Here is a 26,203-nt window from a genome sequence, read left to right as displayed (position 1 = left end):
GCATCCCTTCTTTCACTTCTGTTCTTCAGGAATGTATTTTAAAAACCATCTGCAGTTGCTAATGTGGGGTGGTACATCCTTTAATGAGCTCTGCAGAAGATTAATGGCTTCCTGAGAATCTTTGATTTCAAGCCAAACAAAACCTCTTGTACCTCCCCTTCAGTCAGAGATATTTTGTCTTATCTCTTAGTGGATAGGTCTGCTTCTCAGCTGCCCTCTTCTTCTTCTGAAATTAATTCATCCCCATAGTTTAAATCTCAGAAGAAGGGAGCTCAATTCCCTGTCTTGTCACAGTCCTTCAAAATAAACTTAGATTTTTCTGTGGCTCATATCCTTGTCTATAAAATGGGAACTTTACAGTTAAAGTGGTGGGTAGGAGTCTAAGGAAAAATGAAAGAGAATTCATCTTGTTGTGGTTTAACCCAGCAGGCAGCTAAAACTACACAGCAGTTCACTCACTCACCTCACCCCCACAGGGGGATGGGGGGAGAGAATTGAAAAGAAAAAAGCAAGAACTTTTGGGTTGAGATAAGGACAGTTTAATAAGAAAATAAATAAATAAATAAATAAATAAATAAATAAATAAATAAATAAATAAGTAGGAGAAGAACAATAACAACTAAAAGAAGAAACATAGCAAGTGATGCACAATGCAATTGCTCACCACCCACTGGCTGCTCACCACCCACTGGCTGATTCCCAGCCTGTCCCTGAGCAGTGGCAGCTCCACCCTGGCCAACTCTACACAGATTTATTGTTCTGCATGACACCACATGGTATGGGACACCCCTGTGGCCAGTTTGGGTCAGCTGTCCTGGTTCTGTCCCCTCTCAGTTCCTTGGACACCCCCAGCCTCTTTGCTGGCAGGGCAGTGTGAGAAGTTGAAACGTGCTTGGCTCCATGTAAGCACTTCTCTGCAACAACTAAAACATGGGGTGTTTTATTCTCAACATTATTCTCATCCTAAATCCAAAACACAGCACCATATCAGCTAGTATCAAGAAAATTAACTCTATCCCAGCTGAATCCAGGACAATCTAAACCAACATATTAAGTAAGAACCACTGTGAAGTTGGACGTTTTTTTTCAGAGACATAGTACAACAGGAAGCTGTGAGGTACATAAGAAACTGCTTTAAGATCTTCAGAAAAACATCTGTTTTATCCAGAACGATTAATGATGGTGTTAAAGATTAGCTAGGTGATCCAAAGAGTTGTTTGTTTATTTATTTATGTATTTATTTTTAAGTGTTTGAGTATTGACTTCTAGGATATACTAAAATTCATAAAGAAACTGTAAAGACATAGAAAGAGTCTGTATTTCAACAGTTACTTTAAAAGTTTTTCTATTGTTTTGGAAACAGCTTATAGTGGGAGTGAAAGCAACCAGAATTAAATTAGTATGTTGTAGACTAAAATTGTCTCCACTATCTAGTGATAAATGGTCACTTATTAGAAATGGCCTTTTGGATAAACTGAGGGCAGCATCAGTAGGGTGAGCAGTGGATTATCTGCTAGGCAAGAGCACAGTCCTGCTGAAAGTGGTGTGTCAAATTTGGTACTTTATAAATTGAAATATGCATATGCATATCAGTATCAAAGTAGGTCACATGGTATGTTTCTGGATGATGTGAGACAGAATTACTTTAAGAAAATACCTAACTGAAGGGAACAAATTCTACTAGTAGCAATGGAACCTCCTGGGTTACTCAGGTTCAGTGCCCAGAATTATTTTGACAATTAACATCACTGAAATCAAAGGGACATAAAATCATAGAACAGCTTGGGTTGGAAGGAACCTTAAAGATCATCTAGTTCCAACCCTTCTGCCATGGGCAGGGACATCTCCCACCAAACCATGTTACTCAAAGCCCCATCCAACCTGTTCTTGGACACCTCTTGGGATGGGGCACTCACAGCTTCCCTGAGCAACCTGTTCTAGTGTCTCACGAGTGAAGAATTTCCTCCTGACATCTAATCTAAATCTCCCCATCTTCTAGTTTAAAACCATTCCCATTTGTCCTATAATTATCTGCCTATAGAAAAAGTTGCTTTCCGTCTTTTTTATAAACTTCCTTTAAGTATTGAAAGGCTTCAGACATGGCACCTCTATATCTTTGAGGATTATTATTTTATTTTTTTTTAACTGTGAAATTCTGCATATGAGCTAAGTTTTCAAGTTTTATTACTATTTTGTAGTGGCATTGGCTTTAATCACACCATTATCATACTTAGACTGGTTTGTAAAGTCACTCTGCAGCCAGTCCTGCAAAGTGAAAATGTAGTTTTTGTTGCTTTTATTGCTATTTTTTTTTTAATAAATACAAATAGCGGAAAAAATATGTAAAATGATATTTTAGAGAAAAGAATTAATCAACATCTTTATTAGCCCAGCTATTCCCACCGAGTAATCCTTTTCACAACATAAATTTCTTTGAGACATGGCAGCCTTTTGAGTGCTTTCCTGTGCTGTTGCAATGGGAATGGTTCCGTAATTCCAAAAGAGATCATTTATTTAAAAATCACTTAGAATTAAGGAATCTGTGGAGTGCTGAATTCATCAAATCCCATGAGTCTCTGTGAGCTCCAATGAGGGAGCAGATACTTTCATACCTAGATTATTTCCAATCCTTCTTGAGCAAGATTATTACTGTGAAGAAAAATATGCAAACGAATACTTGAATATACAAATCTGAAAATGTTTCCTGTTAAATTTAGGATGCTACTGTGTTTAAAGCATTTTGGCCATGACTTTTAAAAGAAGCAATTTCTAGCTTTCTGTTCTAGCTCAAGCAAAACTTGCTTACAACAACAATGGCCAAATAGAGGGGGATGTGTGATTTTCTCTATAATGTTAGACCAGATTTTTGGTATTGTCTCCTCCAGCTCTCACACCTCAGAAATGACACACTTGCATGACCAGACACTGAAATGTGTACCCTGATTCTTTGTCGCTCACTGGGGTCATCCAATTACTGATATAGCTCCTGTCTGATGTAGCTGTGTACACAGGGAATCTTGCAAAGATTAAAGGGTGTAAGTGATGCTCATTCCTGGGGGTTTGGTGTTGACAGAAAATAACAACATTGCACCACACCTTGAATACTATGTTCTGTTTTGGGCCCCTCACTACAAAAAGAATATTGAGTTGCTGGAACCTGTGCAAAGAACAATGAAGCTGGTGAAGGGACTAGGAAACAAGAAATGGGGAGCAGCTGAGGGAACTGGGGTTGTTTAGTCTAGAGAAGAGGAGGGTCAGGGGAGATGTTATTGCTCTCTACCTGAATGGAGGTTGAAACATGGAGGATGTTGGTCTCTTTTCTCATGTAAAAAGTAATAGGATGTAAGGAAAAGTTCTCCAGTTATGTCAGGAGTGTGTTAGACTAGATGCTAGGAAGAATTTCTTCACAGAAATGGTGGCTGGGCATTGCACAGGGAAGTAGTGAATTTACGATCCCTGGAGATGTTAAGGGATGTGTGGATGTGGCTTAGGAACATGGTACAGTGGTAGACTTGGTAATATTCGGTAATGACTGGACTTGATGGTCTTATAGGTCTTTTCAATCTTAAATGATTCTATGATTCTATGATACTATACTCTTTAACTATTTCTATTTTGCTTTCCATAAGCACAGTTTTCGTAGCACTGGAAGGTTCAAACAATATTTGTGAAAGAATCCATTGAAAGTGAAAAACATTTTATGAAATCTTATGTTTATTTTCATAACTGTTGGACTCAAGGTGGGGATGAGCTGATGTTCCAGAAGGAAACTATGCATATACAGAATGTATGAATTCCTTCTTGATACAGTAGCATCACTGATGTCTCTTGTCTCTGAGGTAGCTGTTTGCAAAAATTTAGTCTTGAGTCTGATTGAAAACCTTCTAAATCAAGGAAAATGCATTGGTTTGTGGTTATGTTATGCCTTTAGTTGAAGAAATGTTTAGGGACTGAGAGGTTCCCCATAGAGTTTATGAAATTGAAAGTGGAAGCAGTCAAATTCAGATTAGACAGGCATCTGTTAGCATGGTGAAAAAGATGGTGACATCAGTTCCAATCTAATGCGTAGGACGGAGCAGATGACATGCAAACCTGACTCCAACTGAAATGAGTCTATATTTCTACACTTTGTTGTGAGCAATGTACAAGTGTTTTATTGAATGTTTTCCTTTAGAATTATGTGTGAAAAATTTTGCATTTCTTTAAGACTTTTTTTTTTTTTTCTTTTTCATTTATCTGTTTCTTTTGCTTTTACTGTCTCTTTTCTTTGTCATGAAGAAAGAATTTTTTTCTTACTTGGGACAATTCTGAAGGTAACACACTGCTTAGACTATCATCAGCACAAATCTTTAACCCTGCATTTCAGATGATCATGGAACACAACAGGAAACAGCATAATAGGAATGGAAATCATAGAATCACAGAATCAGGCATAATGGGAATCATAGAATCATAGAATCACAGAATCACAGAATCACAGAATCATAGAATAGCTTGGGTTGGAAGGGACCTAAAAAGAAACTTAATGCCATGTTAGATAGTTATTTTTAAAGCATGAATGCAGAAGAGGAAACATACTTTGTCCCACTGAAAGCAATAACAGATATTTCCATGACTAAGAAGAGCAGCTGCAGTAACACTAACTGCAATGAAAAATTATAAGGGTTGTCAATTGTTGTATTTAAGATAATTACCTGAACAGCGGCTGAAGTCAGTTAGTAACTTCCTCCCATGCCCCATGGTGTGTTATTGTCCAATTATATTTTTTTTTATTTTATTTTTTTTATGCCCTCTTGAAGCATTCAGTGTTGGTTAGTATTGGGATTATGAGGATGCATTGGATGGACCATTGGTCTGTTCTGAAACAGCAATTCTGTTTAAAAGAGAGAAATCATAGGTAATGTCCAATGAGCCAGAAGGAAAGAATTTGTGCCCTTGAAAATTACTTGTTCAGGGTCATGCTTTTCTACTTACTGTTCATCTCCAGTCTGCCTGAAATTCTCAATTATTGGTTTCTGGTAAAGCAAAGTGAGGTCTTCTTACATTCAGGAGGGGTGGAGTGAAGAGCCACTGTATATTAAAGTCAGGCCACAACAAAAAAGCCCATCTGTTTCAGAGAAGACAATCTCCATTCTGGCAAGAGACATCAGAAGAGTGACATGACCACTTATCATAAAAGGATAATACCTTTTCTGTCTTTCATTACTAGATATAGGAAAGGGATGATTAGATGGCTGAAACACCAAACGTGAGAACATGTCAGTGTAGCACATGCCCTTCCATTCTCTTGGCTGAATGACTAATGAAGTGAATAGCCTGACTGATCTGGAAGAGCAAAACATGAGACTCATGATGCTAGTCAAATCTTAATTCCCTTAAACTGCTCCCTGGTCTTTTGAAACCTTTCTTTGACATAGTGATATCAAAGTTTGCAGATATAGCCAGCCATATCTGTTCCAGTGAAGTCAAAGAACATACATGGATGTATGTTGTAGTGGTTTCACACTGAAGGCCAACTACATTCTATCTCACTGCTTTCTTACTCCTCCTCCTGAAAGGAAGAGGGGGAGAAAATAAAAAGGCTCATGGCTTGTTTCTGCATTTTCTCACTCCTCTCTTCCCACTACTGTTGTGCAGAAGTTTTTTCTCTCTCTTTTTTTTTTTTTCTTTTCTTTTTTTTTTTTTTTTTTTCTCTCTCCCAGAGGCCCAACCAACATCACTCATGGATCAGCTCTGGCTCTAGTGAACTGATTTGCTGAACTGAGGCTGTATGACCCTTAGGGTCACTTCAAGGGAGACAACTGAGACAATTAGGAGGGAGACTCAAGGACTCCTTTTTAACATCAACCTGAAATTATACCATATTAGGAATTTAGGCAACATGGTCAGCTACAAATATCTATACAGCACATCTATGTAATAAATTAAGAGTAAAAAATAGATTAAAAAAAATAAAAAGATTAAATTAAGATTTAAAAAGTGATTGGACTATGCACTTAGTCACATGGTCTAAACTTTTGGGCAGACCTGTGCGATGCCAGGAGTTGGACTTGATGATCCTTATGGGTCCCTTACAACTTGGGATATTCTATGATTCTATGATTCTATGATTAACCTCCCCTGCTTCTCTGGATTAGATGCCTTGGACCACAGGCACTAAGCATCCTTCTCATGGACATCTCATGGACTAAGCACCTTAAATTCAGTTATGTCTAAAGACTATTTCAAATTTGCAGCATGCCTTGTTATCTTGTGATTACATACTAGTCTAATTGTTGAAAAATTGGAAAATCATCCTGGCTTTATTGTTAACATCATTGTATGGTTTTTTGCATGTTACCTTCATGAGGAGAAAAAAACTCCCTTTATCACTACAAGTTCAGTGGTTATATAGTCCACTTGTTGGGCATTATAGTATTTTATTTGTACCTTTCAGATTAAAACGAGATGGAAATTGAGCATTGGAAAAAATATGTATATAGATTAATAAACAATGTTTTAATCTCATGTACATTTATACAGATCACTGTACCGATATGCAGAGACATTGGCTGATTTTTTTGTTGATGTTTGTTTCAGTCAGAATTGTTGGGTATTGCAGTAACTTAAAGTTCAAACTAATTTAATAAGGCCTAGGTAGTTTTCTGTCTGTTAGCAAATACTGACTTGAATTTACTGACGTGTGCACTTCTTCTATTCCAGCAATTTGTCTGTAAGAGTTTAAGAATATTCAACTGGCATGGATCTTGAAGGTGTCTTCTTAAAGAAGAAACAAACAAACAAAAACAAACAAAAAATAGAAGAGATATAGAAAAAGAGCCTCACAGAAATTTTTGTTTAATAAAATCAAGTGTTCTCACTCTGGTTTATTTAGTTCAGATACATTCTCTGTTTCATAGCCCTAAGAGTATATTACAAAGATGAATGGATGTACTGGTAGTTCTTTATAATAGGAGAATAAAAAGTTCTTTATAATAGGAGAATAAAAAGATGCAAATGGGACATCTTAGTTTTTATAATAACTTAGGCAACCTTGTATCATCTGGCGTTAGTCAGTTCAGCTTGTCTGGCCAGAGGAATTTGTGGACTGATTATACAAGTCCCCTGGCTTGAAAAGAAAATACCAGCTGCAATATCCAGAGGTTCCTCACTGATTAATTTATTAATGTTTGAAATAGTGCCCCATAGAGGCTTTCTAAACACTGATGTTTGATAGACAAGTCTGGAAGAAGCACAAGGCAAGTCATTAAGGGGGCATTTCCGTGAACACTACTTTATCATGGTTTAAAGTAGGGGGTTGTCAATGACACTGCCAACTTGTGTTTTGCCGATAATCAGGAAAAATTAAAAAGCTTCCAGAGTATGCTGTATCTTTTTGTATCTTTTTTTTTTTTTTTTTTTTTTTTTTCCCCCAGGCTTTCCTCTTATACCATTAGTTTCTGTAGAATCAAGTCATTAGTTCTCCACTGTCTCATCAAAAGAGATCATGCTGCCAAGAGAAGCTTGCCCCATCCCAGGAAGTGTTTAAGGCCAGGCTGGATGGGGCTTTGGGCAGCCTGGGCTGTTGAGCAGTGTCCCTGCCCATGGAAGAGGTGTGGAATAAGATGATTTTTAAGGTCCCTTACAACCCAAACCATTCTATGATTCTATGATTCTATGCCTATCTCCTGCTCTTTAGGCAATCAATTCTAACAGCAAAAACAAAAATGCATCCCCCCTGCTCCAAGCTGAAGAGATATGAAGAGAAATAGCCAAATGGCAATGTAACCTTGTCTCACACTTTTTAACTTTCATTTTCTTTCTATGAAATGAATTATTTGATTGTAATGTTTTACTTACCGTCAGTAAATTAAACTACACCTGCAAATTCTATTTATTTTCCCTGATAAATTGCATGCATTTTATGTGGCTCTTCACTCAACTGTTTATAAGGTAAATATTAGCAATAACTGTTATATTCCCCAAAGGAGAGTGCTGCATATTATTTGTTTGCAGAAGTGTCTACGTCCTATGTAAGGCAATTTCCAAAGAACTGAGAGGCAGATCCGTCTAGTGGTTCTCAGGAATCATCTGAATCTGAAGACAGAAAAAGTATGATTTTTCACTTTATATTTCCACTAAAGCGAAGTGTGATAAAAATACATTTGTACTGGTTTTTCACAATCCTCTGCTTTCATGCATAATACAACAAAATACTATGCAGAAGTAGCAGCTCCATACTAAATGCACTGTACATGCATGCCAACATAACTGACCCAGCTAAGACATCATGGACATTTATTTATTTATTTATTTTTGTCTTAGTAACTGCTTTTCTAAGTAGTTCAGTGTGATATAAGAATATGCCTTCAGTGTCTCTTTGCCAGACTACATGACCTCAGCTCTCCCAGCCTCTCTAGGTAGGTGAAATGCCCAAGACCCCTCACCATCTGTTTGAACTTCTCCCTTTACACCTCTCTTAAATCTAGGAACCCCAAAATGGACCTGTTATGTCAAGTACGGCTTCAACAGCACCAGTAGAGAGAAACACTACCCCTGATCTGAAGGTCCTACTCCTCATAATGTAGAACAGGGAACAGTTTGCCTTATTCACAATGAGAGTGCACTGCAACACTGAATGATGAGACCTCTGTAACATAGAAATTTAAATCTAAAATTCTGTGTACACCAGCATACTTTTTTTCCTGCAAATCTTTGTGGCACTTCACCTGTGCAACCTTGCCAAGGTAAGGTTTATGGTGCACTTACAAAAGTGATTTGCAGACTTGCTGCCTCCTTGGTATATGCAATATTTATCTATTATTGCTTTGATTTATAATACTTATATAAGAAAGTACATCTCCTGAGCTCTATAAGATTTTGTTGTAAATTAAAAATAGATTCACATAGAAATAGGCAAGTTCTTGCTCCTCCCAGGAAAAAACAAAACAAACAACAACAACAACAACAAAAAAAAAAACAACAAAAAGCACCCAAAATTAAAAGAAAGTTTGATCACTGTGTCTCACTATGTAAAACAATTAGGATGGTCAGTATCTCCCACAGTTATGCAGAAATAGATGAGCTATTCTGCAAGATGCTCTGAATACTACAAAACTGAGGTTGCACTGGATCATGAGAATAAATCAAATTTTAATAGTATGGGAATTTAATGAAATGTCTTTTCAATGCAGGGGCAAAGGTTTACCTAGTGTTGTTGAGTAAAACTATGGCACTGAGGTACAGGGACACTGAGCAGGTCCAAAGACATCTCTGAATTTCCGACTTACACCACCGGTTCCTGGCATGAGTGCAGGCCTCATCAATCAAGTGTTTGGTTGGGTTGCTGCTAAAACTAAAATCCTGGCTTCTTGACAGAAAGACATAAACTATGACTGCTGTGGCCTGAAAGTCACAGGTTGTTAACACAGGTTTCTGCAGTCAATTCGTAAGCAACTATATGTGTGGTGCTACATGTGGGCAGAAAGCTAGGAACATGGGCTGAATGTCAAAGGAAAGAGGAAGGTAAGCAAAGGCCCCTGGAAGCATAGAGCAGCTGATTGATTCTTCATGTGGTAAAAAAACTGTAGAAATCTCTGTCACGAAAGTCTATAATTGTATCTAGAAATGATTGGACAATGTAATGGAAGAAAATTACTGAAGATATTTTTTTATAATTAGTTTTATAATTAGATAAAGAACACCAGTTACCTAGGATGTCCCTAAAAGGAAGGCAGACAAAGGTTAAGAGTGTGTTTTGCAGAAGTACTTCTGTACCTGCATTTTTTATTTTTATTTTTTTTTGGTGGACAGACCTTGTTCTGATCCAGCCTGCCTTTTCCTGTTTCCCATCTCTTCCCATGCTTCCTCTGGAGATGAGGCAGAGAGAGGAGCCCTTCTGGCATGGAGTCTAGAGCAAGTCTGTGAATTGCCCTTTACAGGAGTTTTTGGAGCCTCGGCACCAAAAGCCATGGGGAAGTAAGACTCCATAAAGAAATGTTTGTGAATCTTTCCTTATATATTGAATGCTGATGGGACTGTTACATCCATCAGTTCTCACCACAAAACCAAGTAGATCACACAGTCTTGATTTCTAAATTCTGGCTTTTTAATGCACTCAGGTACTCAAGATGACAGCTGACTTTTAAAAGTCAGCATCTCAAGTACTTCCATGGTGCTTTTCTATGCAATTTATTAGTTTGATTTTTACAGGAACTTCAGATTGATGTAAAAGTGCTCACAGACAGAAATGAATCAAAAGAAGGGAAAAAGTCAAAAAAGGTAATGCAAAACTTTCACTTCAGCTTTATAAGTTCTAGGATAAGAAACAGCAGTGAGCCTATTCTGGAAGAACGAAGCTTTTAAAATTTCTTTATGATTTATTTATTTATTTATTTAAACACCAACAATTTTGCAGATATAGGTCTTCAAAACAAATTCTAATGACATTTTTTAGGCAGGAAAGAATTCTCTCTCTTAGTTGCTTTTGATCAAGGAGAGAGAAATAATTTTGTTTGCTCAAAAATTATATGGAGAAAAACAAAGATTAAACAGCTGAGATTAAACATGGGAAAAAAAATGGAAAGTTTCCGAAAGATCCTAACCTAGAGATTATTATAGAAAACTATGTTTTTTTAATGACTGCGCATCACAAGCTATAACCTCAGTGGTTTGAACACATTCTCTAGAGCTCAGGGAACAGGTTCAAGTAATGCCTTGTTCAAAATGCCTTAGGAAACTATAAGCAAATAAAGATGTGCCAGGTACATAAGGAAGTGCCATTCTTCGTAAATTCTATCAGTAAGATAACACAAAAGAGAAGATAATAAATGGAAAAGGTTCAAGAAAGAAAGGCAGAATTTGAAATATCACCAAGAACTGAGAGTCTATGTTTTTTTTTTTTTTTTTGTTTGTTTTTTCCCTTTTAGTTTATTAAACTCAACTTATATACCATTTATGAGAAGATAAAGAAATGATAAAGTCACAGTCTACCAGTGACTCCAACAGAAAGAAAGATTTTTAATCTAACAAAAGCACCCAGCACATAGAATAATCCAGTCAGAGCATTCAGTGGTTGGAAGCAAAAGCTAAACAGTTTTATCTTAGAACTAAGGGGCAAAAGTTAAATGGAGAAGAAAATTAATCATGGAAATAGTTTGCCTTGACACATGGTAAAATTTTTAAATGAGAAAAGGATGGTTTTCTAAATAAGTGTGATTATTTTTTATTTTATTATTTTATTTTATTATTTATTTATTTATTTTTCTAGGTGAGGCAAACAAGAGGTTAAAGCGGGCATTCACTGATGCCTCCTGGGGCATCTCACCCTTAGCTCATCAGGCAGCTCAGTGCTTATAAACCAAGGCTAAGCTGAAGTTAGACAGTAATATGACTGCTGGTTATTATTAAAGATTTGAGAAGGGTTGACAGGTAAACAAAAATGAAAATAAATCCCCAAGAAAGTAATGGCTTTGATTATCAGTAAAAGTAAAAGAGAAGAGATTCATGGTATCAAACGTTGGCTGGCTATGAGTGATATAACACATGATGGGCATAAGGCTGACCCATTTACACGATTTTGATATGTGTATCTATGTCCTTAGGAGTCTTCCAAGTATAATACTTGAATCAAGATAGCATGACAAACGTGTAATTAAAAAGTACAACCAGCTACGGGGTACTTGATGGAAACCAAATGATGAACAAAACCAAGCCATAAAACCAGATTTATTGTTTATAAGGCAAATCATTAGTCAGTGAAGACTGTGGGGTGCAGGAAGGTGGAATCTTATGACTGATATTTTATCTGTTGCTTTCTGTGTTTCCAAGGATGTGAGTATTTGAGTTACTTGAGTACGGCTGGCTAGAGATGATTGTAACTGCTGTGGAAGCTGTTGACATGGGTCTGCTCAGGACCACAGAGCAGGGCAGCCAAAAAGCATAGTATTAGGAATGCTCCCTCTGACTTTAAGGGTTATTAATTTATGAGGAAACTGTGAAGACTGTCTCTGTTATTTACCACAGAACTTGAATTTCACAGAGGCAGGAGAGAAGCAACACTAGTTGAAATCTGTCCAGGATGAAATTAAGCCATAACACTAATGATAATAAAATACTAATTACACCTGGAGCAGCATTTTAATAATGATAATTCAGATTATGTTAATGTACTGTTCTCTTTATACATGCTAACTACCTGTTCGAATTGTAGTAGGTTGATGCAATGTGTGGCTGGATCTCATTATTTTTTTCTTATATGCTGGAATTCTTCACTGTCTTGGCTGAAGTCCATTTTCCTCTTTCAATCAGCAGTTTACATTTTAAATTCCTTCATTAGGTAATAAAAAAATCTTTAATTAAAAAAGTAATTTATTCTTAATAGCTTCAGCTTCTATAAACTGGCAAAAAGGGTTGCTTTAACCCATTTATTAAAGTCTGAGTGATGCGTTATCTCTCAATAATGCTGAAGACAATATGATTGTTATCAGTTTTGTTTACTCAGCACATGAAGAGGCCTTGTGGCTGTGTGTAGATGCTGAGGTTTTTCATTACTTAAACACTGATTAAAAGGTCAGCTTGGTAATTGGATGCATTAACAGTAGGCTAGATATTGGTTTGATTAACACGTTTCATCAGTTTTGTAAAGAAATGGCCAAGGTAAGAGCTAAGGACTTCTTCTGTGGCATTAGCTGAGTTTCAAGACGTTTGAAAGAAGCTGAGAGAAAGGGTAGAGGAACAAAATGTGCTTTGGTCTGGTACTCAGGTCTGTCTTTTTTGTGATCTAAAGGAAGAAAGAATTGCTGTGAAAGATGGACTGTAAGTGTACTAAAATTAGCCGAATTTTTATATAGTATGGTATTGTCTTATTCCTTTCATGTCTAGGGTTAATGCTTTCAGTGGCAAGTGAATAAAGCCATACTCCTGCAAAGCAGAGTGGGAAGGAGATGGGGAAGGAAAAGATGGAAATAAATTTGGCTTGAGGCCATATTGTCCCCCTGGGCTCAATCCCAAGATCAGTCAATGGGAGATGAAAGAGAGAAGCCCTACACATGGCTTTGTCCATCTCTATGGTCTACAAGAGGTAATATGTATTTTGAGGCTGTCTTGCAAGTGAAATGAGCCAGGTGTGTGTATATATAAGTGCATATAAATATATACATATAGAATCTGTATTCTGAAAAAAAAAAAAAAAAAGAGAAAGAAGTTTAACTGGCCAGTCTTGGAAGAAAATAAGTATTTGAATGACTGATATTTGTTCAGTAGATAGACAAGAACCCCTTCCTCAATACTCTGTCTAAAAGCACAATCAAGCCAAAATGAGTATATTTATAGATATTCTCTGAATATGGAAAAATTGATTATATTTAATGGCTGCTGTTGATTTTAGATTTTGAATCACTCTTTTTAAGTATGTTTTGCCTATTCTCAATTTCAGAGAAAGGATTCCAGTGACACTCACAGAAGTTCAACATTTATAGAAAATCAGTCTGTATGTAGATCACACCACAAGTGAATACTTAGGAAACAGCAGTTCATGATGAATATAAAAAGAATCAGAGATTAGCTCTAGAACTACTCATCTGAATTCAAAAGTAAAATGTTGTAAATAACCATTACAACTGTCATGCATTTAGCAGAGCTTCAACAATTATCTGTTTCATGAATTAGGCCTTGTCAGCATTTAGGAGAAAAAGAGATGGGCAAAGAGGGAGAGAGAGAGAGCAGTAGTGATTTTCTGGGAATTTTCCTTCATTGACAGACGGTAGAAAAATATAGATAAAATTATGACCTAGCATAATGATAATTTCTGGTGCCATAAAATCAGTTTCATTGTCTGGACTGTTTTGAAGATAAAGATTTTGCACTCTGTCCAGATTGTCCTGGCTGAAATACTTTAGAGTTCTGGGGCTGCTGTATTTCAAGTGAAGGTTTGGAAAGTAGAAACATGTTAACAAGGTGTCCTGTGCAATTATCTAATTTCTGTTGAAACTGCTTTCTGAATTTAAATTGTACTTTTTACTACAAAGTTTGCTCAGCAGTCTCACTTGGAAGGAATATTTACAGGACCTCACTCAGAGTAAGGCTTTCCAAGGGAAAAGATTTTTCTGAAATTGTACTTTGTATCAAATAAAGCTGACTCTCGAGAGATGATCAAAAATGAGTAGGCAATAAGAGAAGAAAATATAATTTTATAATGTGTTTTAACTTTATCTTCATTGGTTTAATTTTAAATTTACATATAAAAGAAGTCCATTTCCTTAGTATACAAGAGACATGTAAATATACTGCCTTATTTTTAATAGACCTGATCCAAAAGCTTTCAGTTCAAAAAAGGGACAATTAGCTCAGCTGAAAACTGGAAACAGAAGCTATTTCTGGAACAGTGCATGTCTGATCTTCCATATTATCCCTCCCACTCTTATCTTAATCTCATGTTTTCTTTAATAGCACCTGGGGATGCAGCTGTATCTGTCTCTCTTACAGTTGGTCCTGACTCCTCAGTTCATCTTGCTATTTTTTATAAAAGCCAATTTTCCAGTTCTTATCCCACTTTTTCTTCCCTCTTACCTATTTCAAATCTACAGTGGCATGACTGTTTTTTCTAGTTTTGATGGCTGTGTTACCAAAGATGCCATAGATTTTACTGGTTATTCAAAACCTTATTTATTTATTTATTTTATTTTCTGGACTAAAATATTAAAAAAATAGTTTATTGCTTTCTTACCAGGAGCTGATCAAATGATAATGTGAATTTAAGTTGCTATGGAAACCAGTTTACCATAAAGTGAAGCGACTTTACCAATTAAATTTTCAATGTGCAGGCTTATGATGTCTATGTATGCCTTCAAAGTTTGAAACATTGGATAATATATCTAATGCCCAGTGACCGCTAAACAGAGTTAATTCATACATACACATTTGCTTGCAAGAGCCAATTGTCAATATGGTTTATAAAGATAAAAATCTGGTATTTATCATTGTCATTTGAAATAAAAAAAAAATAAATAATGGTCTCTCCTTTGCAAAAGCATAATGTTTCTGAAAACATTATCTATCAGTTCCCAAACTAAATACTATCCTAGTGATAACAAATTGTATTCTGCTAACAAAATACATGAATTTTGTAAACAAAATGATTAGCAAAAATTTTCTATGTAATTCCCAAAGATATCAGATAGTAACATGTGATATCTTAGAAAAAAAAAAAGGGGGGGGGGGAGAGCTTTTCACTTTCTTGTTTGTTAGTGTTTGAAATCCATTTTACATGAACATTATAGAACATTGTCTTAGATGAACAGCAAATGCATTTGCAATCATACCTTTTTAGAAGACATGTATTTTGAACTGGACATCTAACCAAGAGAAATTATCACAGCAGAAAAAATTATATATATATAAATAATATATATAAATATAAATATATATTATATATATAATAATAAGATACTGGAAAAGTTATGTCTGGTGTTTTTTTTTTTTGTTTTTGTTTTGTTTTGTTGTGTTTTTTTTTTTTTTTTTTTTTTTTTGTAACTCAAATACTGAGAAATGCTGAATGTAGTTGTAGAAAGTAGCATTGCAACAATTTCCATAGGCATTTTCAGTTTGTTTAAGAACACAACTCATTGGCTAATATGTTAGCTAATACAAAGTGATGGAGTTAAGTAGTTCTGTATCTCTTCAGAGATTTGTACCAACTGAGTTACTGGACTGAAGACCATTTAGAAATAAAAATACTGTATAGAAAGGATCCTTAACTGACAAGGAAATTTTCCACACATATCTCTAGGATTGTGCCAGTCTGTATGAGTTCAGTACAGCAATTTACACACATCTTTTGGACTGAACACAATGACTTTCTATTTATGCATATCAGCCAGGGAAAATGGCTAATTATACGCAGGGATACATCTGTGTTTGTCTACCTATGTCCAGTTAAATTATGTTGAAGCTTTTTTTTTTTTTTTTTTTTTAAAGTGTTCAAATCAATCAAGGGTTGTTGACAGGAGAAGGAGGCAAGACAGAAACCCCTTAGCAAAGTGATAACTCAGAAAAACGTAAGCTACTGTTCTCCTTTGAACTTGCAAATTCTGTTGACATGAGCATGGTTTCATGGAGATAAATGTCAGAAATATTCTGATTGTTTGTTACACACATATGAACTTTTGCTATCTACAGGCTGAATGTTTAGAGTATGCCAAACAGTAGTTAATTGAGACAAAAACCTGTAGAGATTGATTTATCCTAACCCTAACATAATATCCAAGATAGGTGTGATAAATCATGTCCTGATTAGCTCTCTATATTAAATGCAGAGGGAATCCAGAAAATAACTTGAACAAAATGTTCAACTTTTAGGCACATAAATTTGCTGAGATGACTTACAGCTCTGATGGGAAACAAATCCCAACTAAACTCAAGCAAGCAGAGAAAATAGCACCCTGGAAACTGTAGGAAAAAAAAAAAAAAAAAAAAAAAGCAGAAAATGTGCTTTCACAGCTACCAGGTACCTAAAATATACCTGAAAATACAGTGAGACACCTAAGTATACATGTGAATGCCTTAGGACACTTCAGGAAAGGGGACACACATATTCAGGTCAGTTAGAGGCAAGAGGTCATTTGGAGAGATGATGCTCCATTGTTCCTCTTGATTCCTGTGCTTGAACACGTAGCTCAGCACAGGAAGATTTACCGTATCTCAGACCATGCTGTGTACCAGGCTGAACACTAAGCAGTGGCATACATGCTACCTAGTTTATAACCAGTGGGAATGCCTTTACGCAGCAGTGCACTCTGCAGGGTAGGTATACTCAGTAGCACTCCATGCATTAATGTTCTTCAAGGAAACAGGATCATCAGACTTCCCTGCAGAGGAGCAATCAGGCATACAAGAGTCAAGGTGGGACCAAAAGGGAAGATATGTAAGATCTGCAGCTAATTCACTGGTTGAATCTAGCAATGCACCTCTTATATATCCCACAGGAGGTAAAATAGCAATGTTTTGCTGGGGCGTGGAAATAATATATATAGCAATGAAATATATTCAGAGATGATTATTTTTTTTTTGGTTATCAGAAATTCTATTCAGGTTTACAGTGATAGAGATTGAATCTTTGTTTACTCACTCCTTGTTGTAAACTTAGTAGCACTGAGTCTTCCACAGGATATATTCTCTAGCGTGATGTGTATGTCCTACTGGTTCAAACTAGATAAATCTAGGGAGATTTTTGACCTGCCAAAATTAAGCTTCTGCTTCTTCTTTACCTATCACAACTCTGTTTTTGTCTATTTTTTCCCACAGCATTTATCTCCTAACATCATGGCCTGTTCTGTGTTTTCCTTTTTTAACGTTTCACCTTCCGTCCCTTAGTGGATGTGGGTTGGTTTTGTGCCCATCGCATGCAAAGACCAGGTTCTGCCTTGACACGAGATAAGAAGTAAGGCAAGCACTGAATCATACAAAAGGTAAATTACCAAATACCAGATTCACAGGTGCATTTATGATAAATTCTGAATAATTATCAAGGGCCTTGCAGTTAATTTCTTCATGTCTCCACATGAAGCTGGTTAATAATGCATTTGTTTCCAGTATTAGAGAGATACAGATTCGTATTAGAAGTCGACATGAAGTTTTGTAGGAACTTGAAATTTTCATGCAGATGTTTCTATGGTTGGCCGATTATTTCAGTAAAAAAATGCCCTCTTCATCACTAATATATTGTTTAATACAAACATTAACAAAATCTTGCTCAACAGTGCAAAACTAGCTAGCATATATTTGTTGCAATTCCATATTGCAACTATATTATTGCCGTGTATAATATAACTTAGATATGGTCTTAGAAAACCAGCTGATATGATCACACACTAATTCCCATTGTTAGCATTAAAAAGGAACTGAAGGAGGGACATGGGTGTGTCAGGAATGGTTTTGAATATGCTTGATGACCATATATTAGGTATGCAGCACATAGACCATTCTCCATTCAAACACAGTACTGCAGTGTGAATAGTAGGCTCAGGTAATCAATGGCTGAAAAAAAGAACATGAGTTGGAACTAAATAGTTGAAGGAGTGGAGGTGGTAAGAGGTGTGAAGAATTTTTGTTCTTTGAGAGTGCTAAAGGCAGTAAATAAATAGAGAGACTGTATATACAAATTACAATGGAGATATTTGGCATTTCTACGTCCTAGGCCCACTTTTCTTTCTCTTGTAATATTTTCCAAATAAAAGATGATAAAATACTGCAACTACCAATCCCTGCATTAGCAATGTGTTATGTTTACATGTCAATGAGAAAAATGCTACCAGCTGTCATGAATTCATTCCTTTCTTTATTTCCTGATAAAAACCAAGGCAGTTTGATCCATGATTCAAGGTCAAAATTGACAATGCACTTCTAGAGGGCACAGTCATTGATCACTGGAGGATGTTTTTTGTAAACAAACCTTAGTGGATCAAGTCAATATCTACTTCAGCCTTTTCACACACTAATGTTGTTTTTGTCAGAAGTAGAACTAAGTTGAAAAAAAGGCTCCTTTCTAGCCTGTTGTAGCTGTTTGTTTCTTTTTCCTGTATCTTTCCAAAGCAAGCCCAGAAATTAAGCATAGTTGCATTGTTGTAATTGTTTTTCTTTGTTCACTTTAAAAAACAACAAACAAACAAAAGTCCCAACAGCTTTCTCCTATTTATATTTACCTAATTTTGATGAGTTGTCTACCTAAACTGTCTACTCAATGCTCATGATATGGAGAAAAACAGGCAGCACCTGGGCATGATTCAGCCTGACTCAAATCAGAGTCTTTCTCTACAGTGACCAGCCTTTAATGACTTTAAAAAGCATGATTTGTACAGCACCTCTGTGGAACAAGTATTCTTTTAGTTTTAAAGATTGGCATTTCTGAACTAAAGATAATATTGTTCCTTTCTGTTGTCAAGAAAGTTATCTGTTAACTAGAAATGGAAAATGCACCGCTGGTATTTGATAGAGCAGAGAGTGCAAAAGACAAAGTCTGAGGTGTAGGATGTGGGTGGGTCTCTAGATTGATGTTTTAAAACTACTGATTTCTCTCTGCCTTCAACTTCCCAAGTGTAACTCTCATACACAGACTTTTTTTTTCTTTTTTCTCCACAGCTTTTGTATTTCAGATGACTGGTTGCCTTCTTAATCTACAAGAAATGTTATTGTCTTTTAGTTAAAATAAGGTTTTGGTTATATTTTAAAATAAAGCTGATTGTATTTTATCTGGTTGCATAATAATATGGGAAATAATGGCAGATAACAGGATTTCTGGTGTGGCCAGATGAGCTACCACAACCACGTGTCAAACATGTTCTATTTTTGTGCAGATATAGCACAGATTTCAGCTTCAGTCACCTGCTCATATTGCATGTGGGAGTAGCTGAAACACAAATAAACCCTTCATATGGCTGCACTTATATGAAGACACAAGCTGATGCCCTTATGTTTAGGATCCAATTAATTCCTGGCACTAGAGTCCACACTTAGCTGTCCCAGGCAGGTGCAGTTAAAACTTGGCTTTTGTTTTCTCTCAGCAACGATAGTCACAGATTTACCAGACAGGGCCACAGGGCTGTACTCCTCCTCCTGTCCTGTTACATGACAGAAAAGGAACTATAATACCTTATTATCACTGTGTTTGCATCCAAACACAGACAGTTGAACTGTAAAACACATGTTGTTATTTGGCAGTTGGGGAAATCTGATGCTGAGTTTGTTTTGTAGTAATTAGTCTGGGCATGGTGGTTATTGAAAGTCAGGAGGTGTGTTCATCTATACTGAATGTTTCACAGATTTTTAAGTACAACCAGCACTTGATTAAATCTGTGTTCAAGATGACTATGTTCAAAAGGATTTCCATGATAATATTTAGTCTCAAAAAAAAAAAAAAAAAAAAAAAAAGAAAAAACAATTTTTTGTTGGTCATCAAAAAGAAACATAGTATGAAGTGAAAACAGCCTTAGAAAATGTAAATGAAAAGCAAAAGAAAACATCTTAAAAATCCCAATGCAACAGCTGAAAAATATATAAGCTTGTTAAATATCCAAATTATTCAATGGATTTTTATAAACCACCCATGTGTTTAAAGATATTCAGGATCAGTTCAGAAAGGGATGAAATAGAATTAACTAATTTAAGCATAAATGACATTCAAAAGAAATGTTTTGGCTATTCAATTCAATGCATAAATGACTAAGCAGCCTAGTATATTGGGGTTGAAGCTTTTTAGGTCTAACTTCTGAAAAAATAATTGTTTGTTATGTTGCTACTCCTAATGTTATAAACATTAGGTTTATAACAGTCTGATGAAGTAGAGTTATTTCTTGTTTACACTGCTGTACTAAAACAGAATCATGACCTGAGCTGATGCTACATCTATGTGTTATGCTCTGGAAATCTGTATTTAAAATGTGAATAAAACAATGTATGCATAATTTAGAGTGAACAGGGTCAAAACAATTCTATTTGTACTCTCTCACATAGCTGTATTTCTTCTGAATGACAGAAGATCACATGACCAATTACAGGATTTGACTTGGATAATACAAAAGAATTAAAAAGAAAAATTTAAATTAAGTAAATCAAGACTACTAGCCCAGAGATAGAAATACAGAATATCTACTGTTTTTTTTTAAAGGCCATAAATGTAAAACATTCAGGCAGGTTGAAGACCTTTTCTGGGACTGTATACACTCTGTGTCCTTAGAGAAGCATGATAGCAGCTGATTATAAAGGAGAAGGGGGGAACTGTTGGGAGGAAGTAAGGCTTTTGTTAAGAGAAGCCTATTTGAAGTCAAAATGGCAGTTTCAGCAGCTTCCCATTACAAAATTTTCAACTGAACCCTGGTCTGAGCACTTGAAGATGTCCCAGGATGCAAAATCTAGTCAGTAACAGATTTATTGATGCCATAATTAGGCTGAAGAGAATTAATTAATCAATTGTGACTCCTCTGACTCATTGCAGTGCACAAACAAGATCAGAAATGGGTTTTGGTTTGTGAAAATAACCCTTCAGGTGTAAGGTAAAAGATGGGTATATAGACCAACAAGGAATCAGACTATGAGACAATACATACTAACCATGATGACAGTATACTCCCAACCTATCAATTACCTCCCCTTTCTAGAAGTTTTCTTCTGTTTTCACTAAATGGTAAAGAACTTCTCAAACAGTGCTGCACTCAGTGGTGAATACAAGTAAACAGCCTTGACTTACTGTTGGTATGTTCTATATGAATTGCTCCTGCTTGCCACTACTGAACCTTATTAGGACACAACGTACACAGACTTAGCCTTTTTCTGGTTATCAAGCAGACAAATTTATCCACTATTTTTATCTACTCATTTTTACATCTCTGATTTTAAGGAAGGGTTTGAAGGAGGATAATGAAATTATTCTTTTATTTCCTCCTATTGTTGATTCCAGGAAGTTACTCTTAGCATGAGTGGGCAGCTGGGCTAGTTTTTCAGAAGAGGTTGGCATTTGCTATGAATGACCAACATGAACAAGCTCTTTGGAAAATGTGATTACTTATTTTTCAGTTCTAAAAGTAAACACTTTTGAAAATCTGTCCTGATTGCAAATGTCAAAAACTTGTTAATGAATACAAGTGTTTTCTTTGTGAGGAGGAAGGAGAAAGGCGGAAGGGAGTTTGCTATGCATATTCACAGGGATGAATTTCACCCTGAATGGCAAATAAGGATGGGTTTACCAAGTTTGATTATTATTACTATATTTCTGATTCTTATTAGAGAAATACGCTTAGGAACAATGGAAAATGTATTGCCTATGTTTGATTGCTGCACCATCAATCATCCATTTAATGAGAGCCACTGAAGTTTCCCTCAGGAGAAGGGAACAAAAATACATCCTGCAATTAATTCAGGCATTGCAAAATGTCCATTTATTTTTGCTGGATGCATTAAACCAATTCTGTGCATCATTCAGTGCATTGAAAGAATCTGGATGGCAAAAACTTCATCTGTTATTAACCCTCAGTTCAAATGAAGACAATGTTTTTATAGAATCGTAGAATGCTTTGGGTTGGAAGGGACCTTAAAGATCCAATGCCAACTACCCTGCCATGGGCTGGGACACCTTTCACTAGACCAGGTTATTCAAAACCCCATCCAACCAGGCCTTAAGCACTTCCAAGGATGGGGCATCCACAAGTTCTGGGGGCAGTGCCATGAATTTATGTTATGAATTGTCTTCTACTGCTAAACCTGAAAGTCAGTGGGCTAATGGAATTGCTGATTCCTTTCAAAATACAGTACCTATATTCCTTTTGTTGAATGCAACCAAAACCTAACAAAAACTCCAACTTCCAGTATTTATTGCACTTTACTTCATTTAAGAAAAACAAACTAATTAAAAACAAACAAACAAACAAACAACTCCTGGCCTTGTTCCAGGTGAAACTCAATGTTTAAATTCTCTCCAGAAAAATGCACTGTCTTCAGGTAATAACTTTGTAGATACAAACTACATTAACAAAGTTAATAAATTTAATTTTTATTCACAACAGGTGACAACATCTGCACTCATTAAAATCTTTTTAAACACAATCTTTCCTTGCCCTCCTTTGGTTTCTTTCTAAGTTACATTTCCTAATACAGTTTGCCGACTTTTTGCTTTGTTTTTCCATATCAGTCACCAATTCATAACTTTAATATAGCAGTGAGTTGTCAGGACAAAGTCATAACATTTACATATATAAAAATATAACAGTACATTATCAACATTTCTTACATATTAATGATCAGTCACATAATTACACAAATTGGGATTCAAAATCATTTTGTGACACAAAGACAGCTCCAGTTTAAATTTCTAAAATAGAAATATTTAATTTATCTGAACTAGTCAATTTTATGCTCCCCCTACAGGTAATGGAAGGGAACAAATAACTTCAGAGGGCAGTTTATAATGCTAAGATAGATCATACTTTTCTCCATTGACTGTAGGATGAACAGAGAATATCTAGACATTTCACTCTGAAATACCTAATATTAAGTGAGATGAATTCCAACCAAAATGTCAATGTTACATCGTTTTAAAGGAATAGCATTTTTTTGTATATTTAATGGGATATTAGAAAAGTGGCATGCTAAAAAAAAAAAGTAATTTCATATATTCAGTATTAAAGTTGGGAAGGGAAACATAAGGAAAACTGTTAGCATCATTTAAATTGGTTAATATTAAATGATCACCTTCTCCAAACTTGGGAGTGATTTCCACTTTGGTGGAAAAGGAACAGGTCAGGGAAAACTGGACATTTCTAAGTCCTTTAGCCCAGATGGGATGGGCCAATGAGTGCTCATGGGCCATTGGATCTCCCATGAGTGTTGAGAGAGCTGGCAAATGTGACTGAGAGAGCACTCTACAATCTTTGCTTGATCGTGGCAAATGGAAGAAGTGTCTGAAGAATGGAGGAAATGAAATATTACTCTGATCTTCAAGAGAGGCAAGAAGGAGACCCTGAGGAAATACAGGCTGGTCAACCACACCTTGTCCCCTGGGATGGTGAAGAAGCAGCAAACCCTGGAAACCATTTCCAGGCACATGAATGAGAAGAAAATTGTCAGGAATAATCGGCATGGATTCACCAAGGCAAATGACCAACCTGATAAGCTTCTATAGCGAACTTTAGCCTGATGGATGAGGGGGAAGAATATTGGGGGTGAGGAGTGTGTGGTCCTGGGCAACCTGCTCTATGTGACCATGTTTGAGCAGGCAGTTTACACAACATGACTTCCAGAGATCCCTTCTAACCTAAATAATTCTGTGATTTTGTGATCATTTTTAACATAGTGAACATCTACATGACTTTACATTTTTTCTTTATGTTTTAAATGCAGCAGAACCTTACCAAAAATGTACAAATCACACTACTTAACATATTTGCTGTTAGATTTCTTAGTGCAAAATTTTAATGTTTTTATATCATCAGTAACAGAGCATGACTTAGCTCAGCTGACTTGTTTTCAAATCTGGCATATAGTAAAGAAAACCTGGGCTTTCTGTAAAAGTATATGAATGTAAATTTGCATATCTGTCAGTGAAGATAGTCTGTTTTATGTTTGTAATAAAATCTGAAAGCAAGTTAATGTATACGGTGTCATATATATGACGTTCCTCAGGAAAACACTCTTAGACTCCCCCATCTTGCTTTTGTCTCCTTTGATGTTTCTGCTGCTCAACACAGTTTCTGTGCTGTAGAGTTGGAAGCAGGGTCTTTTATCTTAATACAAGAAACAGCAGTTTACTTTGTTCTGCAGCAACAAATTGGGATTAAGAAATGTAAGGTCACTGGAAACACAGTGGAGAAAAAATGGGTTGGCATCTGTGTTTTTAAACAGGAATGATTTTTTGCCTTTTCCAGAAAAAAAAAAAAAAAAAAAAGAAAAAAAAAAAAGGATTGAAAATCAGAGTGTATGGTTCAGCTGCCTAAACACAAGTGTGTATTACTGTCACAGATGTCATAAATTAACTTTCTGGTCTCCAGATGTATTCCAAAAGTACGTGAATCTTCCTTAGACCCTGTCATATCTGTCAGCCCTTTTAGCATTTATTAGATACCCCGTAGAGTATTAGTTATCCATAGTTCCCTGAGTTTATAGGACTGACTATTATTGATGATGGAAAAATAGCATCACACAAAAACAGCATCTTTTTGTCTAAGTTCTGTATATTTAACTGAAAGAGAGAGAACTACTGAAATTTGTTGCTTGACCTAGTATGCAAATAATTCCTTGGATGACGAAGGGCTATTGGGATTTTGCACAGTGTGACTAGCTATACACAGCCTTCAAAAAGAGGTCTTAGTTATTAAACATGATCAAAACGTTGTATGAGCAACTCAGAAAGGTTTTGTGTTACCTTTAGGGAAAGTGTTGGAAAAGTAGGTCAACCAAGCAAAGCCAGGGGAGGGAGGGTACGTACTGGGTCTGGCTGGAATGTTAACTTTCCCGGCAGCAGCCCATACAGTGCTGTACTCTGTACTTGTAGCTGGAACAGCAGCGTTATCACACCAGTGTTGTGTCTACTGCTGAGCAGCAGTGGCACAGCATTGGGCCTTTCTCTAACCCTCCTAGGGGGTGGGCAAAAAGTGAGGAGAGAAACATCACTAGGGCAGCTGACCTAAACCAATCAAAGGGATATTCCATACCATGTGATGTCACACTCAGCAATAAAAGGTGGAAACAGGAAGAAGAGGGGAGGGGTGGGCTCTCGTTGAGAAGACGTCGGTCCTCCTCTCGAACACCGGCTGCGTGCGTTGAGGCCTTGCTTCAAGGATGTGGTCAATCATCGCTCATTTGTGGGAGGTAGAGAGTAATTTCTTTCCTCTGCACTTCCATATAGCTTTCATTTATTTTGTTTGTTTGTTTTCCTCCCTTTTTCCCCTTTCCCTTTTATTTCCCCTTAGTTAAGTTGTTTAGTTCATGGTAGTCTTTATTTAATTATTATAATTATTTCCCTTTAATTAAATTATCCTTATCTCAACCTGTGAGTTGTTCTTTGCTTTACTTCTCCCCCTCCTCATCTAAAGGAGGGGGAGTGAGAGAGTGGTTGTGGGGTTTAGCTGCCCAGCACGGTAAAACCACCACAGGATATTATAATGGTTATCAACCCAGACAAACTTTAGAGCTTGTTAAAAGGTAGGACACTCAAGTCTTTAAGTGTTTGTAATTGTTTATGGTTTTCAATTTTTAGACAGATGGAATGGGCCCTATTGGCCTAATTGGCATAAACTGGATCTATTTGATTTACTCTACACCAGGTTTGATCTCCAAGACCTGGAAAAGAGTGGGTATAGTAGATGGATAGCAGAGTGGTCCACTTTGCAGAAGACAGGCCTGACTGACAGGTGTTCTTTTCTTTCATTGACTTCTGAGAGGGTTAACTCCTGAGGCAAGCAAAATAGACAACTGTGTGCTACAGTAGGCAGTTGGAAGCAAGAAAACCATAAGGCTAATCTAATAAGTCTAAGCCTAACTTGCTGTTGGGAGTGCCTAGTAAAAAAAAAAAAAAAAAGACTCTTGCCACTGTGAATGAGCTAATGGCAGGTATGATTGCAGCTATAGCCCTCCCCAAAAACATTTTTATCATTTAAAAGCATAGTTACCATTTTTCTATTAGCCATATCATCTCTAACAAATTTCTCTCTTATTCCCTGGTATAGACCCAGACTGTTATCTG

The 26,203-nt window shown here is 36.3% G+C and overlaps 1 long non-coding RNA gene across 1 annotated transcript in view; it reads left to right on the top strand.

Annotated features, from left to right (window-relative positions):
- Positions 1–26,203, top strand: part of LOC311435560 — a 66,802-nt gene that overhangs the window by 3,117 nt on the left and 37,482 nt on the right. The window contains exon 2 of the long non-coding RNA XR_014692213.1: positions 12,992–13,060. This is a non-coding gene — a long non-coding RNA (uncharacterized lncRNA). The remainder of the gene's footprint in view (positions 1–12,991; positions 13,061–26,203) is intronic.

The sequence above is a fragment of the Aythya ferina genome (assembly GCF_964211825.1).
Source record: "Aythya ferina genome assembly, chromosome: 4".
Taxonomy (NCBI): Eukaryota; Metazoa; Chordata; class Aves; order Anseriformes; family Anatidae; genus Aythya; species Aythya ferina.
This window is presented reverse-complemented; position numbering and strand designations above follow the sequence as displayed.